Genomic DNA, 20,403 nt, shown 5'->3' on the forward strand with positions numbered 1-20,403 from the left:
TATATTGGGAAGGGAGTCTGGCCTTGGATATAGAGTTGAGGGTACTTCTTCCCCATTAAGGGATAATAATCAGGAGCTCAGCTTGAACCTAAAAACTATTTCCCTTAGACCAACAGTATCTGGGAGTTTAATAGATACAATCTAGCCCAGTATCCTCTTTTTTTAGAAGAGCAGAGTGACCAGCATTAACCCTGACCTCCTCCCTCCCCACCTGGCAGGAATTAAAGTCTCCCTTGGAGAAGAGTGGGTGGAGGATGCTATAGGTATCTATTTATGCCTTCCTGTGAACCACATCTAGATAAAGCCATTTGGACACATGCAGCCTATGTGGGCAATCCCACATAGACATACATACATACACCCTACTCTTTGACATGTAAAATTATAGCTTTGAACTAGATGACTGCTGACATCCTTCCTGGATACAAATAGATGATCCCAGTGGCTGTGGCTATTAAGATTTTGCAAAGAAATGGTACCATCTTTTATCTAAGTATTTGCATGGCACCTCCCTCTCTTTCTAGCCTCTTTTATTATTTCTCTCTGTGTGTAGGGGCAAGGAGGGATTTCTAAAGACCTCATATCACTTGAAGATGGCTCTGACTCTTACAGGTCTCAGTGAGGGGACTGTCCCTGTGCTAGGTGGTGCAGTGGATGGAGAGCTGGGCCTGAAGTTGGGAAGACTCATCTTCCTAAGTTCAAATCTGGCCTCAGACACTTACTAGTTGTGTGACCCTGGGCAAGTCACTTAACTGTGTTTGCCTCAGTTTCCTCATCTGTAAAATGAGCTGGAGAAGGAAATGGCAAGCCACTATAGTATATTTGGCCAAGAACATACCGATTGGGTCATGAAGAATCAGACATCATTGAAACAACTGAACAATAACAATGACTGTTCATTAACCTGTTGAATTGAAGCTTCTTTGTAAAGTCAAAATCCTAACTTGACACTTTGATGGATCCATGATCTGCTTGTATTGAATTTTGTTATTCCTCTGCAACTCCATACTCAACTTTTTGTCCTGCTGCAGTAGCTGTCCAAGGTATATTAAATCAATGGGCTATTTGCTCAACTGTATGCCTTAATCTGGGCAATAGGTGTCCGATTGCTTTTCCTGAGTGGATGACTAAGCCAATCTCTTTTGATAAACCTTAGACCCTATTAAAGAGCTGCTAGGTAATCAAAGTAATAGCATCCACAAAAAGGAGCACTTAAACAACCTCACCAACTATAGGAAAGCTTCCTCTGGCCATCAAATCCCATCTTTTAAAAACCATTATTTACCCAGTGATAAATAAATAAATATATATGTATAAATAGATGCACACACACATACATATATCAGCAAACCATGGAACACTACAAGATTGTAAGTGACCTAGAGGGCATTGGAAAGACACACTGAGTCATCTTTATGAGCATAAGTAAAGTGAAGCATAGTATCAATAATGACATGCATGAGACATGGTATAAAAATGTCAAGGACGTATATTAAGGAAAAACAAGCTGGGTCAGCAAGATTGAAGCATAATAGGTAGAAAGTGCAATTCTTCCCCTGGTATAAAAGAAATACTGTTGGGCAGATCCCCTGTGGAGAATTTATAAAAAGGTATGGGCAAGAATTGTACAGCATGAAAATGTGGGTGGGCTGAGATGAGTAAGGATGGAGGGAATGATCATTTTGAGATCCTTTGAAGTATCAAAATGAGGACCAGCCTAGCCCCTCCTAAACATTCCATTTGGAATAAATTATTGACCACTTTACCACGTCTCTTTCTTTTATAATCACATCAATCAGTCAATCGGCCATAATCTGTTATTTTTTTTGATTAGGTGTTAGTCACTATGCTAAGCACTGATACAAAAGAGAAGCAAAAATAGTCACTGTACTCAAGGAACTTACATTTTAATGAGATGGGGAGAGACAATATATACATAAATAAGTAAACACAAGATACAGTGAACCATGATTGAAGTAATCCTAAATCATTATGTGAAAATTCTACACCTCCTGACAGTTTCATGGTATTTGAACTCATTCAGCATGGCATAGGTATGAAATGGAATCAGGACATTAAACAGCATAGCAAATAAGCTAGTCACCGAGCATGGTAGGGCAGCATGTTTCCTTTTGGCTGAACAGAAAGATGAGTGCATGCATGAGCACGGCTATAATCCAGTGTGACTTTAGTAGCATAACGCCATTTATCATCTTGTTAACTTCAAGGCCTGCCCTTTTGTAGTGACAGCTGTTGGGTTTTGTAGCCTGTGTGATTCTGACCATCATCTCTCTACGTATCTTCTTTGATAAGACTTCTGGAAGGGCAGGCATAATAGCTTACTTTCAGTTAGACTGAAACCTCTACTAATTAAGGTGATAAATACAACTTTGTTGAATGGTAGTCCGAAAATAGTAGATTTATTAGAGAACAGACTGTGTTAGAACTGGCAAGATCTGAGCAAATCAGTTCCATTTGATTCAAAAACCACTTATTAAACTCTTAGTGTGTGTGAGGTACTGAAATATACAGTTCGATCCTCTCTTTTTCTAGAGATGGAAACCCCGATGCACGAGAAGTGATGGGATCATAAGATCTGCCATCTAGAGTTGGCAGGGCCCTTTGAGGTCACTTGATCCAATCCCCTACAAATGAGAGACCTGAGACCAAGAGAGATTAAGTATTTTGTCTAATATCGTATGAGTAGCAGGGCCAGGATTCAAACTGAGGCCCTTTGATTCCAGAGCCAGAACTTCTCACACAGCTCCTGAATGACAGAGCCAGAGACTGAACCTTGCTCTTCTCAATTCAAGCCAATGAGTCTTTCTTCTGTACCATACTACTCCCTTAATGGTTTTAATTCCCTTTTAAGTAGAAATTTCAATAATAATTCAATAATTTGAATAACAATAAAATGATGATGATGATGAAAATTAGTATTTAAATAACACTTTACCAATATTATCTCATTTGATCCTCAGATCAACTCTGGGAGGTACTTATCCCCATTTTATGAAGGAAGAAACTGAGACAGAGGTTAAGTGACTTGTGCAAAGTCACATAGCCAGTAAGTATCTGGGGCCAAATTTGAACTCAGCTTTTCCTGACTCCAAAGCCAGTATTCTAGTCAAGACCACACCTAGTCGACCCTTGGTTTTATAATTTTGAGTAGGAGACAGAGGCAAACTGGAAGCTAAAACAACCTATATAGTAATATTCAGAGTAAGGGACTATCCCAGCCTGGGACAGATAGGAAAGAAAGACCAAAGGAAATTGACAACGTCAATTGTTCATTTGCTTCTATGATGATGATGATGATGATGATGGTGATGATGATGATGATGATGATGGTGATGGTGAAGATGCTCTGATGATGCTACTGCTGCTGATGGTGGTGGTGGTGATGGTGATGATGGTGATAACTGTCATAAACTGCACTAAGACTTTTGGGACACTATACAATCCTGTTTGCCAAGTGTTTTACCCACTTTTTAAAAAATTGATCTCCCAGCAACTCTATGAAGCAGATACAATAGATATCATTATCCCAATTTTTCATATGTGGAAACTCAAGGTCAGAAAGGTTCAGTGGATTGCTCACAGTCATTCAGGTAGTAAGCCCCAGAAGAACAACCTAACTCAGATCATCAAGATTTCAAATCCAGCTCCCCTGTGCACTCTGCTGTCATGGATCATAGAAAGGTGATGCCTCATTTGCCAGTGTAGAACTCTAACTGGCAGTAACATTGAAGGTCATGATTAATTTCACCCCCTTGCAGCCCACTGCAAAGTACTGAACCAGGAGGAGAAAAAGGGAAGAGGAGTTTGAGCAAGGAAAGAGAAAAAGGAAAGGTTTGGGGGCAAGATAAGATCTCAATATAAGATTTGGGCTGGGGCAGGGAAAGGAGTAAGTAATCATCCTCACTAACTCTTGGGGGAATTTAGCACATTAACAGATAAGCAAATATCAAATTATTTGAAGAAAAAATAAAACCAACTAGAGGGGTCAGGCAACTGAGTTTAGAAGTTGCCAAGTAAGATGAGCCTTGAAAACAGTGGAAGATGCAGAGATGCAGGACGGCCTTGATATTTGAAGACCCTGACCATGTCCTTCCTAAGTCATCTCTTTTCTGTACCAAGCATCCACAATTCCTTTAACTGATCCTGATATTGTTTTTATTTTGGTTGCCCTCCTAGTCATATGCTCTAGCTTGTCAATGACTTTCCTCAAATGTGCTACTCAGAAGTGGAATAAAGTATTCCAGATGTGGCTTGATCAGGGCAGAGTATAGCAAAAGTATAAACCTCTCTCCTCTGCCTTGGTCTAGACTGAGGAGCTCTACAAATGTAGTTTAAGTTTGAATTAGGTTTGAAGGCTATCTTATCCCATTCTTATCTAAAGCTTGTAGTTCAGTAGACCCCACAACTTTTTCTTTTTTCCCCCTCTCTCCCTCCCTCTCTCTCCTTCCTATCTACCCTATCCTCCTCCCTCTTTCCCTCCCTCCTCCCTCCCTCCCTCCTCCCTTCCTTCCTTCCTTCCTTCCTTCCTTCCTTCCTTCCTTCCTTCCTTCCTTCCTTCCTTCCTTCCTTCCTTCCTTCCTTCCTTCCTTCTTTCTCTCTCTATCCTACCTAAACTGGAAGTAGCAGTCACTTATGGGTGGCATCACTGATTGATACAAGAGCTTTAACCTTTTCCATTTTTCTGATTTAGACCAGATCACCTAGTCACCTAGCGCTCACCATCCTGGCGCCTGACTTACTGTGTACATAAGGTTAGCTTGCCTCTAGATAAGCAACCTAGAGCTCTGGAGTTAAGTGATCTACCAGCTTCTTCCCCAGTAGCAGGATTACAAGGGTGCAACACCCCACCTCATCCCATAGTTCTTTTTCCCATGGACTGCCATCCAACGGCCTCTTCCCTACCCTGTGCCTGTGTAGTTGATTTTTAAAATTGCATGTGGTGCTATTCTGGACTCCATATAAAGTGAATCGATCAGACAAAAGCTTCTTGTCCTGGTATAGGAGTTGGCAGAGGAAAAAGACACAGTCCTCATTCTTAAGCAACTCACAGCCTCATGCAGGAGACAAGACTTACACTCAGGAAACAATTAGTGAATGTGTAAGGACAGTGAAATCAAGCCCTAGATCGTCTGGGACAGAGGAAACACATTTCCCTCATTAAAGAAAGGAAAGATTAGTATAAGCAGAAGTAGCAAGGAAAAGCTTCACCAAGATAGGTGGGAATGGAAGGATGAGTAGAATATGAATTGGCAGGGAGTAGGTGGAGTGACTTTTAAGAGTGGAGAATGGCATGAACAAACATAGCAATAAGTATGGTGTGAAGGGAATGGCAGATGAAGGGAGGGGAGAGGCTCTAAAGAATGGAGTAGAAAGTTTAGGTTGAATAGTAAGAGTTGGAAATCTAAATTTAGATTTAAATAAATAAATCTAATTTAAATAAACCTAATCTAAAGTTAGAAATCAATCAATCCACAAGCATTTAACACAATCTCCCAAGCAGATGGATACAAAACAAAAGCAAAAAAAAAACACAGTGGCTGCCCTTAAGGAGCTTAAATTCTAATAAACAGGATACATCTAGAGAAGATACAAAGTAGCTTTTGAAGGGGCCCGCAGAATGTGGTGTTCTATCTCATTTTTGCCAGAAGGCTGAGAAGTAGAGATGAGTAGTTAGAACATTCCAGGCATGAGGACAATCAGTGCAAAGGCTTGGAGGGGGCCAGACTTCTGGTCCCACCTGTGCCTTTGAATGTCTGATCGCACAAAGTATCTGGCCCAATAGTCAGGAGGGGGCCATGCCAACATCTTTGAGCAAATCAAAGGCGGGCATCACAAAATCTTGAAGGTGTACTTTGTGTCAGAAGATCATTATGCCAGACCTCTAGTAGCAGGCCTCCTAATTTCCATATAGTCCTTCATGGTTAGAAATATACACTCTGGTGCTTGGCTTCTGTTTCTTCCACACCTTTTGGATTTGTCATTGCTGAAAAAATTCCATTATGGAAAGAACCTGTTCTCTTAGCTTACATGCTAATGTACTCTTCTTCTCTCCCCTCAAGAAGGACATTTGTCTCGTAAGCCCATTCTTTGAGGAGAATGATCTTTGGAATGGAAAGAGCCAAAGAAAAATAGAGAAAATAGAGAAAAATAGAGAAGAAAACGAGTAAGGAAATAGAGAGCATTGTGTTGCCCCTGATGAATTCAAGTCACCAGACCCAGTTCCCTGGGGTACTGAAAGAACTGGCACATGTGACTGAATCACCAAATTTGAGAGTTGGAAGGAATCTCAGTGACCGTCTAATCTAGCCCTTACGTGCAAAAATGTCCATACTTTAAACAACCCAACAAGTTTCTGCTTGAAGACCTCCAAGGAAGGTTAACCTCTGTAAGGCAGCTCATTTCACTTTTTTAGACATTTCTAATTTTTAGGAGGTTTTTTCTCTCATAGATCCTGGTCTCTTTGAAACTTGCACCCATTTCCCTTTGTTCCTCCCTTTTAGGACAAATGGAACAAGGCTAATGCCTCCTCTACATATCTTTTAGATTCATGAAGACAGCTCTCATTTCTACCCCAAATCTTCACTTTTTCAAATGAAACATACCCAGTTCCTTCAAATAATCTTTATATGACATAGACCAAAGCCTTTCACCATTCTCAACTAGCCCTCTTTTGGCCGTGTTCCAGGTTAGCAGTGTCCTTCCTCAACCATGGTGCCCAGATTGGAAAACAGTACTCTAGATAAGATCTGACAAGAGCTGGAACTATCACCTCCCTATTCCTGGAAGCAGTGCCCCGATAACATAGCCCAAGACTGCATTTTCCTTTTAGGCCACTTCGTTGCTGCTGAGACACCGTCAGGGCTTTGAAATTGTGAAAAATGGGAGAGTAGCTATAGGACCAGAGAAGAGGTACTGATGTCGTATTTTCCAATAAAGTGAAAAGAATGGAGCGTGAAAATGATATAGTCAGTAAGCTTGACTTTAGTTCCTGGAAACTTTTTAGCACTTATTGTTAATGCTTAATGGGCATTTCAAAAAAGGAAGATGTGATCACAAGGGGGCAGCATGGTGTCATTAAGAGCAGGTCATGGCAGATTAACAGCATATCCTTTTGTAAAACAGGGTTATGAGACTGGTAGATCAGGACAATGCTATGGATAGTTTACTTGGATTTTAGCCCAACATTTGACAAAGTCTTTCAAGCTATTCTTATGGAAAAGACGTGGAAATGTAGGCTAGACAGTGGTTGAATGGTTGGAACCAGGGTGAGTTCAGGATGACATCTTGGACATAAATAGTCGTTATATCCCGGGCGTCTAGCACAGGGCCTAACATATACAGTAGGTACTCAATTAATGCTTATCTGTGTTGTTTTTTGAAAGAAGGAAATAGAAAAGGCTGGAAAGGCGGATTGGAACCAGATTGTGCAGAATCTTGGATGTGGAGAGTAAGAAAACATACAAGTAAGTTTATTTGTATTGTTTACAAGTCAATTGTCATGAGTAATTGGTTTGCTAGGGTTTTGTTGGGTTAGATCAGAGATGGAACATTCATTTGGTGAGAGGAAGTTTACTAATCTGTGAAATAATCTGAAGAATGAGAACAAAGGGAGTCGGTAAAATATGGCCCATGTAAAAAGTCATTCTTACCTCCCAGGATGTGCAAAAGCACGTAAGCAGATGTGGGTCCTTTGGGTCGTAGTACTAACCCCTGATCTATATCATTTTATTAGATGTGCGCTCACCAGTGTGGTCCACAGTCCCCTCTGGTAGGGGGAATAGTCTTAATAAAACCAGTATTTAGTTGCCACTGAATTCTTATGGGAGGTGGTGTGAAGGAAGGGAAGATCATGGCTTCTCCCTTTGCCTGAAGACAAACACAGACCAATGCACTCTCAACCAGAGAAATTCCTCCCTCCCTAATATTTCCTGGAGCCAAGAACAATCACATAGGCCACCCAAAGTGATTTGTAAAAAGAAAAAAACAAAAAAGCAAACAAACCAGAAAGAAAGAGAAGTATTAGATCACTGTGGTTGAGGAATTACATGGGACTACTGGTGTGACTTCCATGTACTCTTCTTAGACAAAGATCAGTAATTCCTCTGGCATGTCAAACAGATCACCAGCAAAAAGATTGTCTCTTTTGCTGGCCTTCGTACCTGCTTGGTAGTTGGCAACTGCTGTGCTCTTCTGGAAAATTTCTATGCTTGCAAGGTACTTCTTAGCTACATCCTTGGTCCTATAGTGGACATACATTTTCCCCTAACTAGCTAGGACCTCCTTTCTGTTTATGCAAGACTGCTTCGGGGGCAAGTACAATTATAAGAGTATTTTAGTAGTAAAATGAATGTATAGTTGGTTAAATGGAGACAACGTTCCTAATGACATGAGGTAGCAGGGATTTGGAGGGAGAATTGAAATGATCATATAAAGTAGATCTTTTTCCTTCAGTCTATGTGTTATGTACCTCCCTGACATGAGTAAAACAGGGCTGGCAGAGTTTGTATATAAGAAGCCAGAGGGAACTAGATCAATAGTTTAGTCATAGGTGAGTTCCTACGCCAGGGGAAGAACTCTACCAATTGATACCAGCACCTGAACTGCAATTTATAATCTTAGAGAGTTGCCTGGGCCTTGAGAGATTTGGTGATTTATCCAGGATCACACAGCCCCTGTGTATCAGAAGTAGGACAGAAGGTGTGCACGAAACTAGCCTTTCTGTCTATCTATCCATCCATCCATCCATCCATCTATCTATCTATCTATCTATCTATCTATCTATCTATCTATCTATCTATCTGTCTATCTGTCTATCTGTCTATCTGTCTGTCCGTCCGTCCGTCTATCTATCTATCTATCTATCTATCTATCTATCTATCTATCTTTCCCTATGTGTGTTCATCCATCCATCCATCCATCCATCCATCCATCCATCCATCCATCTATCTATCTATCTATCTATCTATCTATCTATCTATCTATCTATCTTTTTATCTATACACACATGCATATATGTGTGTGTGTACATATGCATATGTATGTATATATAATATATGTATAACTGGTCTGTAATGGCACTGGCCATTTAGTGAGCAAACAAGGTGCTGTCAGATTAAGGTAAGCATGGTCTAAATCGAAAGCCAGACAGAGAGACGGGCAGTCAACAAACCCAAGCCAGTGAACCAAAAGAACTAAACTGTAAGCAAGATAAAAGGCCAGAAAATAAAAGCACTGAGAGCTTACAGATCGTAGGATGACAGAGTCATCGATTTAGAGCTGACAAGAGCCTTCCAGGTCATCATCTAATCCAACTCTTTAATTTTACGAGTAAGGAAACCAAGGTTTTCAGAGAGGTCATATCCAAGGTCACACAGGTAATAAGGTGGTAGAACTGGGATTTAAACCAAGGTCCCTTGACCTAAAATCCAGTCATCTTTCTGCTTGCCACATTGTATTTGTAGAAGTCTAATCATTATTTTCTCTGGTCTGGCAGAAAAGTATGACAGAGATTCATAATCCAAGAATCAAGAACTGGGAGCCCAGAAGCAGAGCATGGGAGCATTATATATCAACACAGATTGATAATAAGAATAATAGCTAGCATTTACATAGCACTTAAAGGTTTGCAAAGCACTTTCCATATATTATTTTATCTAATCCTCAAAATATTGTGAAGTAGGTGCTTTAAATATCTCCATTTTACGGATGAGGAAGCTGAGGCTGACAGGTTAAGTGACTAGGGTCATAGAAGTAGTAAGTGAAGCAGGATTTGAACTCTGCTCTTCCTGATTCTATGTCTAGGGGTCTGTCTGCCATACTACCCTACCATGTTGATGATTTATTGAGGTATATGCTTAGTATTCCATCTCCTTCCCCATTCTTTTGCATAGGCTGTTCTTGTTATGCCTGAAATACTCTTCTTCATGTCTGGAACCCTTAGCTTTCTCCATGGCTCCCCTCAAGTTTCCCCTCCTTCTGAGGGCTTTCTTGAATATTCTATGTGGTAGTGCCTCTGTCCCCAAAGATCCCTTTATATTCATTCTGTACCTGTCCTATACTTACTGATCTGTTCCTTTTCTTTGTCTCCCTAATGCTTAGCACAGTGACTGGACCATAATAAGCATTTAATAAATGCTCATTGACTGACTGACTGACTGACTGACTGACTGTGACCAAATTACATCCCCCACCTCCACCTCTACTCCTTTAGGAAAATATAAAGGGTCACGGACTGTCTCATTTTTATATGTGTGTCCTCAGTACTTAGCATATTGCCTGACACATAGCAGACACTTAATAAATGATTGTTGATTAATTTATTTGAAACGATGTCATTTTTTTCTGGCAAATTAGTATGCGTGGCACTCTTGAAATTCAGCTCAACCTGACATCTCTTTGGCTGCTGCTTTGTTCAGTGCATTCCTCAAAAAGCCAGTGGCCGTGCCCATTACTGGGTAACAAGAGGAAGGTGCCCTGGGTGGTATATGTGAATTCAACAGGAGTCTTTCTCAAATCTCCCCAAGAAGGACTGGGGTAGAGGTGAGATCCAGCCATAACAGGGTTACCTGTTCCTTTAGTATAGTTAGCACTCCTTTGTGCTGAATTCCTCACTATAGGAAATGGAGATTCTGGGGTGGTGAATCCTAGAGGCTCCAGCCTCTGATCCAGGCTGTACTTCAAAGCTCAGAAACTAAATGCAGAAATTTGCCATGATAGAACAGCAAGACAGGTGACCTCAGTGTGTCTTATACCTTGGGCTGATTGCTGATTCATAACCCACCCTGTGACTTCTGTGAAATGGAAAGATATGTTCTGTTCTGCATTTCAGACGTTATTTACAGAGAGACTGGTTATCTTGACATTTGTACTAGGTGATATGCTCTTAATTAAAATGATAATCATTCAAACATCACTTAAAATTTTACTTTGGGAATTTGCTTTCTTGCAAGCTGAACCCATAATTAGCATTCGCTTTATCCCTTATTAATAAACCATATCTCAGCATTTTCAGCTGCCTCCTTTGATCACACTGTCTAGTCATCATGAGTTGAATTCCATTCCCTGTTGACATTTAAAATGCATCAGGGCAGAGCCAGTCCAGATTGGGAGTTTGAGAATTAGTCTTTCTAGTTAACTACCAATAATATTTGGATCTGAATTATTTCCATCTGACAGATCTCTGGGAAGTCACGTACCATGTGTCTTGTTGGAGGTCAAGAGTTTTGGAATCAAGAGCCATGTAATCAGGTAGATGATAATAGCTAGCATTTATATACTAATTTATGGTTTACAAAGGGGTCTACAAATTTTATCTCATTTGATCTTCATAACAACCCTGGTAGGTGGGTGCTCTTATTTTTTTTTTGCAGGTATTACTATTTTACATGTAAGGAAACTGAAGCAGACAAAAGGTAAGCAACTTGCCCAGGATCACATGACTAGTATGTGAGGTTAGATTTTAATGTGGGTCTCCTGAATTCTAAACCAAGTATTCTGTAAAACTCAATCAACAAGCATCTCTACTATATGTCAGGTGCTAGGGAGGTGCTAAGTGAATCCTTGAAGTGAAGGAGCAAAAATTTTCATAGGCAGAGACACCCATACATTGAGCATAAACAGAATGACAAGGTGTGGGGTGGGGGTGGGGGAAATAATGCCTGGGGTGGGGGATCCAGCAGGGTTTCATGGAGGAGGCAGTATCTGAGCTATAAACAAAGTTTTTGGTCAGGACCATCCATGACATACATATACCCGAATCAGGGTGATGCAAACTCATGTACCTGTAAACCAAATGATAGCCCAGCCAATCCATCAGCAAGTATTTATTAAACACTGGTTATGTATTAGGCATTGTGCTATGTTTTAAGGACAAAAATGAAACATTCCACACTCAGGGAAATTACATGTTATTGGGGGAGTCAGCATGAACATAAATAAATATATACATAATAAACAATAAATCCAAGTTAAATTTTTTTTTTCAAGGGAAGGCACCAACAGTTGGGATGACCAGGAGAGGAATCATGCAGGAGACAGCACGTGGACAGTTTTGAAGAAAACAAGAATTTTGGAAGGCAGGAGTGAGGAAGGGAATGGGGAGTGGAGGAGCCAGTACAAAGTATAGACTCTATGCTACAGAGAAGGGAAATGAAGTATTGCATGTGAGGAACATTGTGTGAGGGGTAACAGAAGGGTCTTTTCAGGGGGATCATACAGTGTGACAAGGTGAATACTGTATAATGAGGCTAGAAAGGTAGACTGGCACTGACTTGTGAAGGGTTTTTAATGGCAAAAAGATGAGTTTATATTTGATTCTAGATTCAATAGGATGTCAGTGGGGTTTAGTAAGTAAAGGGTTAATGTGGTCCAACATGTCCTTTCGGATAATCACTTTGGTAGCTCTGTGGAAGACAGATTGGAGGAAAGAAATAATTGAGGCAGGGAGACACGTAAGAGGCTATTTCCACAGTTTAGGTGAGAGTGATGAAGGCCTGAATGAGGGTAGAAGCCATGTGAACATAAATAAAAGGATGGATGCAAAAGATGTTGTGAAGGTAGCAATGACAAGATTTGACAGCTAATTATTTCAGTGGAATAAGATAGAGTAAGAAGTCCAGGGTAAAGCTAAGGTTGTGAGCCTGGGAAACTTGAAAAAATAGTGTTTTTTTAAGAAACAGGTTTAAAAGAGGGGTGAATTTTTGGGAGAAGGTACATAAGGAGTTGTGTTTTAGACATGTTGAGTGTAAGATATCTCTAGGATATCTGGTTTAAAATTTCCAAAAAGCAGCTGGTAACATGGGACTGAAGCTCAGGTTAAAGACTAGTGATGAGTCCTCATAATTGGGCCTCTGGGAGCTGATGAGGTCACCAAGGGAAAGAGCATAGAAAAAAGAAGGCCCAAGTTAGAGAGTTAGGGAACACCCACAGTCATTGGGCAGTGTGATATGCAAACCAGCCAAGGAGACTGGGAGGATGATTGTGTTATTTACGGTAACAGGGAACTTCAAAAGCAGAATGGATTGGATGAAAAGATAATGAGTTTTGTCTTTGACATGTTTTGTTTGAGATGCCCGTGGGACAAACAGTTCAAAATGTCTGGTAGGTAGCTGGTGATTCAGGACTGGAGCTCAGGGGAGAGACTGGGGCTGGATAGACAGGTCTGGGAATCATCCACATAGGAATGATGATTCAACCCAAGGGAACTGATGAGATCCCAGCCTTGGGGACACCAACAATTAGAAGCATCCAGTGAAGAAAATGGAGAAGGAAGAGTCAGACAAGAGGTGAACTAAGAGAAAGCAGTAAACAAAAAAAAAAAAACAAGAGGAGAGAGTATTAACGCAAAAATAAGCCATAGTGTCAATACTCCAGAAAAGCAAGAAGTATGAGGCTTGAGAAAAGGCCATCAGATTTGTTTCTTAAGTGATCTTTGGTGACTTTGGAGAGAACAGTTTCAGCTGAGTAATGAAGTTGGAAGCCAGGTTTGCAAAAGATTGAGAAGTTAATGAGAGAAGATGAAGTGGGGACAATGGGTTTAGATGGCTCTTTGAAGGAGTTGGCTAAAAAAGGGTTGTGTGTGTGTTGTGTGTGTGTGTGTGTGTTATGTATATAAAAAAATAGGATACTTGTGAGAATACTAAGATCCACTGACAGTTTTCTCAGATGGAGGGGGACTTGAGTTTATAAACAGCAATCAAGCAATAAACATTTATTAAGTACCTACTGCATGCCAGACACTGTGATAAACACCAGGGATACAAAAAGAGAGAAAAGATGGTCCCTGCCTCAAAGAACTTACAATCTAATGGGAAAGACAACATGAAATAAATGTATGAAAGCCAAGCTCTATATAGGATAAATAGGAAATAATTAGAAGAGGGAAAGCATTGGAATTAAGAGAGGTTGTGGAAGTCTTGCTGGAGAAGATGGGATCTTTAGTTGGCACTTAAAGGAAGCCAGGAAGGTCAAGACTCAAAGTGGAGGAAGAAGAGCATTCCAAGAATGAGGGATGGCCAAAGAGAATGCCTGGAGCCAAGAAATGTCAGTGGATCGAAGAACATTTGTTGGAGAATAAGGTGTAAGAAGACTGGAAAGGAAGGAGGGAACTAGGCTATGAAGGGCTTTGGATGCCAAACAGAGAATTTTATATTTGCTTCTGGAAGCAATAGGAAGCCATTGGAGTTTATTGAATAGGGTATGTTTGTGTGTGTATGTGTAATAATTGGACTTTTATTTTAGGAAAATCACTTTAGTGGATGAATAGGGGATGGATTGAAATGGGGAAAGACTTGAGTCAGGCAGATTCACCAGTGTTGGCTGCAATAATCAAGATGTGAGGTGAAGAACCAGAATGGTGGTAGTGTCAGAGAGAGGGGGGGGTATTAGAGATATAGCAAAGGTGAAGTTGACTGGCTTTGGCAACACCTTGGGATATAGGGGGGTGGTGAGAGATAGTGAGGAATCCAGGATGACTGCTAAGTTGCGAACTTTGAGGAACTGTAAGGATGCTGTTGTCTTCTATAGAAAAAGGGAAGGTAGTGAATTGGGAGAGTTTAGGGGAAATGATAATGGAAATAGGAGTTTTGTTTTGGATATGTTGAATTTAGGATGTCTATTGGAAGTAGCCAGTAGGTAGGGAGAAACTAGAGATTTTGGGAGAGGGGTGAAAAGAGGAGATGATTGAGGAGCAATCTGATAAAGATCTAATGGGGATGAGAAGGAATGGGATTGAGGTGACAGGGAGAGGGGCTTAGCTATGGGACCAAAGAGTGGAGTGAAGGAAGAGGTAGCGGGCCATATTAAGGGAGTTTGAAATGCAGGGAAGCGGGGAAGAAGGAGCTCACAAAAATGCTCTCCATTTTCTCAGTCAGGTATGAGGCAAGATGGTGAGGTGGGAGGGAAAGGGGAAGGGGAGGTGTGGGAGGCTTGAGAGAAGAGAAGGAGCAAAAGCTGTAGATGTCACAAGAACCCATCTCAATTGTTGCCCCCTCGAGGTGCCTGTAATAAGTCATTTCGGAACAATAGACGATGTAATTTTTATCCTATAAAACATATTATAGTCATACCTTTTGCCCCTTTGTCCTCAGGGATGTTAATGGCCCTTGAAATGCTCGCTTTGAAGATATTTTAAAATAATGTTATTTCTTACAAAACAAAGCAAAGAGCTAACACAGCTTGGACCTCGGGGAGTGTGGGTTCTCTTGTGTCCTGAAGGACAGTGTGTGGGGAAACTCAGTGCTTTATCTAAGTATAAAAGAGAATGAAGTCCCTCACTCCCTCTCCAATCCTCATAAACACACATTCTCAGAGCCTGATTTTAGAAAGTGTTCTTCCTTCCAATTACAGTTCTCGGGAGAGCCAGTCATGTAACCAAGGTCCCTCTCCATCAACAGTTTTATGTTTGTCATTTCAATACAAAGATGACCCTGCTGGCCCGTCATCAATGGTATATCAGAAGTGGAGATGGCCACGCTGACTCATTTGTGCTCTCTCATCTGACCGACTCTTCTTGTGATTCTTAGCCTGAATTTATTGGACATTTTAAAGGGGATAGATGGCTATGGTCTGTGGCTGCAGAACAAATGTTTTATTCTCTGGGCAAAGCTAACTAGGTCTTATAGAGATAAAAAGCATAAGCTAATTGAGTTAACTAGCCAAGACCAAGTGTTTTGAATCTGGATCCAAGGAAGCGGCTCAGGGTCCTCTGGCCAATATAGCTCACATTTTCATGATCTACCAATACCTTCTCACAAGTGGAGATTTCTGGGAGGTCTGCAAGATGTGTTTTACAGCTCAGCTGTCTGAGCTGGAGAACACTGAACTATGACATAATGACCTAAGCCTCCATTTGAGTAGAGAATTTGGTCCATCCACAGAGATCCACATCCTACCTGAAACCCCAGAAGAATACCTCATTTTCAGAAGGTCACTGGTAAAGGGTAAGGTCCCTGATAACTTTATAACTGCACTGTTGTTTTTCTTGGAAAAATAGAGGGATGTATATCCTGTCCAGCCTGACCCATCTTGTGGGCCAGTGTAACTGCATGGGGTAGTGGGATATTCTAGGGTCAATACTGAAAATACGCTCTATCTCGTGGGTAAAGCGACTGAGGCTTGTCTGTCTAAAGTATTCAGCACAAAGTGTGAAGGACACAGAAGCAAAGGACCAGGATTTCTGTACATCTTAATTAAGCAATCACCATTAGGTTACAAATGTAGCCCATTAAACAAGAAGCGTGGAAGATCAAAGGAGGGGAAAGATCTAAGGATGCAAAGAAACTTACTAGAATTATTTTTTGTCCTTAGAGTACTGGGAGGCTTTTATATGATCATAGGTTTAGAGTTATGAGACCAACTGCAGAACCACGGAAATTGAGTATTCAGAAGACTGACTTCAGCAGCTATCTCATCCAACCCATTGTCAAAAGGATCCCTACTATAATATATCCAAAAAGTGGCCAGCCTCTTCTTGAAGACCTCCAAAGTGGAAGAATTCATCATCTCCTGACGAAAAAGCCTGTTCACCTTTGAACAGCTCTGATTGTTAGAAAATCTTTTTTCCGGACATTAAGCCTAAATTGGGAGCTTTGTAATTTCCACCCAGTTATTCTGGTTCTGCCTTCTGGGGCCAATAGAATAGTTCTACAGCCTTTCAAATATTGAAGATAGCTTGTATGATCCATGCATACCAGCCTGCATCCCCTACTGTCCTCCAGGATAAACAACTATTCCTTATATGTCAGAGACCCAGGGCACTATGTTTACCATTGTGATTGCCCTCCTTTGAACACTCTTCAGCTTATCAATGTCTTTGTTAAACTACAGAGGAATTGAACACAGTATTCCAGATGAGCTCTGATGAAGGCAGAGTACAGTGGTACTGTCCCCTCCCTATTCTTGGAAGCTCTTCCTCCTTCATGCAGCTCAAGAATGCATTAGCTTTTGGGGGCTGCCACAGCACCCTGCTGACTCATATTGACCTTACTACAATCCATCCAAACCCCCAATCATGTATCCATGCCTCTCCCATCTTGTACTCATGAATTTTATTTTATTTTTTGTTCCTACATGTAAGACATTTCATTCATCCCTATCAAATTTTATCTTATTAGATTCAGTCTAGTTGTTGAAAATTCTAATTCTGTCACCTACTTTGTCAGCCATTCCTTTCAACTTTGTGTCATTGTAAATTTGATGAGAAAAAACATCTGTAACTTGGACCAAGTGATTATAAAAATGTTAGACAGCCCAGGGCTAAGTAAAGACCTCTGGGAGAGCTCTATGAGACACCTCTTGACACATAGACATTGAACCATTAACAGCTTTTCTCTGAGTCTAGTCATTTGACCATTTCTGAATCCATCTGATTAATATCCAATCAATATTTCTCCATCTTCTCTGCAAGGATAGTATGAGATACTTTAACAAAGGCTTTGATAAAATCTATATCCACGGTATTCCTGTAATCTACTATCCAAAAAAGAAATGTGGTTAGTCTCATGTGGCCTCTTGATGAAGCCATGCTGGTTCCTTGTAATCATTAATTCTCTTGTAAGCCATGGTTGTAAGCCAACCATGTTTTTAATGATCCTTCATCAGACTGCCAAAGGGGTCCATCGTGCACAAAAAGCTTTAAGAGCCCCTATTTTTAATTTGAATCATGACCCCAGACATTTAGTAGGTGTTTGACTATAACTTAACTCTTCTTACTTAACTCTCCTCACCCTTATTTTCCTCTGCTGTACGATGGGAATGATAATGACCACAGCACTTCTATCTTGGTGGGGATCAGAAAAGATAAGGCTTGTAAAGTGTTTTGCAGTCCTGAAGTTGCCATATAAATGTTAAATATTATTTTTATTTTTATCATTCCCCTGAATGGGAGTCAATTTTGGTAGGACTAGTAGTAAACTAGATGCTAAAAGATAGGATAAAGTAGAGGACATTACCCACTTGTAACACCAGTGGACATTGATGCATATTGTAGAGTTGACTGCCTAATACTTGATCCTTTCTGTTCAGAAAGGATCTGGCTGAGGACAGAGTTTCCCATCCTTTGCCGGGGGGCTTAGTTTAGAGTGTAATTATTTTTCTCCTTCCTACCCCCTTCTCTTTAGACAGTTAAACAGCCATACTTTCTTTCAACAATTAATTTTTGAATACCCTAGGAGTAATGAAATGGCCTGCCAAGTGATCCCTTTCTCTATTTTATAACGATTATGTCAGAAGAAAGTATTTTGTAATCACAATATGTCAGATCCCTCATTAGGAAAATTCCTTAACTATAGGACACAACTAAAAGGACATAGAGGAGTGGGAAAAGGCTTTGTACTTGGAGGGAAGTGACATGGATTTAAAATAACCTCTGGTACTGGATAACTATGTAACCATAGGCAAGATATAGCCCATCAACGAAAGAACCCTGTATTTGGAATCTGAGAATCTGGCTTCAAACCAGGATACTTTCTTTGCAGCTAGCATGGTGTAGTGGGTCAGGCACTGGATTTGGAGTCAGCAAGACCTACGTTCAGATCCCATCTCAGACACTTATTACCTGTGTGACCTTGGACAATTTAGTCAAACTGTTTGTCTGGTTCCTCATCTATAAAATGAGATGGTTGATCTCAGAGACCTCTAAGATCCTTTTGACCCTAAATCTATGATACTCTTAATTTGTTTCCTCTCCTGTAAGCTGGACCCAATGACCTCCAAAAGGTCCCTTTCAACTCTAAATCTATTAACCTTTGGCCTGGATTCATATCTCTACTATGCTATCTGCTACTTCTGTGACCTTGGCTAAGGCACTGCATCTTGTGGTGTCCACATGACAGATGGGTCTGATTGACAACATGGACTCTCATCTTAACAGGGAGGATACTTTGTTGTTCTCCCCTATGTTCATTCCTCAGATGCATCCTAAGATGCACTGTGGCTGGGGCCATGGCAGGCAGAAAAGCAGCAATAGAGTAGAGGTGAAGGGATCGAATGGAACCCCAGACCATGACGGCATGCCCCACGCTGGCTGCTAGATTTATGCTTATCAAGCTGTACCATGTGTGCATATCCAGGAGTATTTTACCTGTGCTTCCTTGCCATGGTAGGGCTTTCAGGGACAAATCAAAACTCAGCAAAATTTCAGATTAGAAAGGAAGCAATGTCAAGGTACAGTTAGGTCACATCCAGCTGAGCTGAGTGGAAGCCATGGCATGATCCCTGTAGTCCTTCAAGCAATGAATGGAAAGTCTAACTTCAGATGCTTCAAACTCTGAATGAGGCTAAAATGGGAAAAAAACAGATTCCTTTTTTAAAGCCCACACTGGAAGTTGATCTGAGGACTGAACTTCCTAGTTCACTATCATCCTCTGTCTTGGAGAGAATAATAAAGATGCCCTGGGGTAGAAAGGGTTTCTGCCTGTAGGAGAAACTCGTTCTGGTATTAAATGCACAGCCCATGTTTAGACTACGTGCTGAGTAATGCTTCTGATTTTATCACCTTTTATCTAATTCTATTAAATGGTTATTACACTACTCTCTTGAAAGAGAAGTAAATCAACAAGGTCTACATAATGAATGGGGGTGGCTATGAACTATTGATTTGATTGTATAATCCATAACAAGTTATTACTCTTATTCTTATTTATTCATCTCTTCAAAAATAATTGGAAGATCCTTAGTAAATCCTGTGCTCTCCCTCTGGCCCATTTGTCAATTCAGTGGTCCTTACCAATTAATTATATTGGGAAGCCAGGACCAAAACAATACCATTCATTTACTGACCTTCTGTCGGGCTGCCACTGGCTTCCGTTCAGGAGGCATTGTTACCTGCCTGTCCCTTTCCCTATCTCCCTCCCCTGCTGCCAGATAGCTTGGTTCTTTTGGGTAGGAACTTCCTTCACTAAAAAAGAGCAATTTTGCCTCACTCAGAAAACCAGCTTTTAGTCAAAAGAAAAGACATACTTCTTAGAAGGTAGTGTTAACAGGGCTCTGAGCTTCTGGCTCCTGTGCTTAAGCCAGGGATCTGAGCTTGTCTGTTAGTTGAACTGAAAGATGATTGAAATCACACCCCATCACTTCATCACACTCCATCATCTCATATTTCAGATAGACCAAAGACTGTCTCAAAGTACTGAAGGAGCAATTAGCCCTTTTATGATAGTATTCCTGACTTGCCATCTAGAAGGAGAAGATAATTGGGTGACAACAGCTATTGAGCACTTGGGTACTTTTTCAAAGCTCATTTGGACTTCAGAACTGGAGGGATTTCCTACTTGAGATGTCCACATTTGGTTAGTGGGGATGAGGGGATGAAAATCAGAACACAAATAGGAGTGATTGACTCATTAGGTCTAAACATCTCTTTCATTTGGAGACAGGACTAAGGAG

This window comes from Phascolarctos cinereus, unplaced genomic scaffold (assembly GCF_003287225.1).
Source record: "Phascolarctos cinereus isolate Bilbo 61053 unplaced genomic scaffold, phaCin_HiC Scaffold_9;HRSCAF=440, whole genome shotgun sequence".
Classification (NCBI taxonomy): Eukaryota; Metazoa; Chordata; class Mammalia; order Diprotodontia; family Phascolarctidae; genus Phascolarctos; species Phascolarctos cinereus.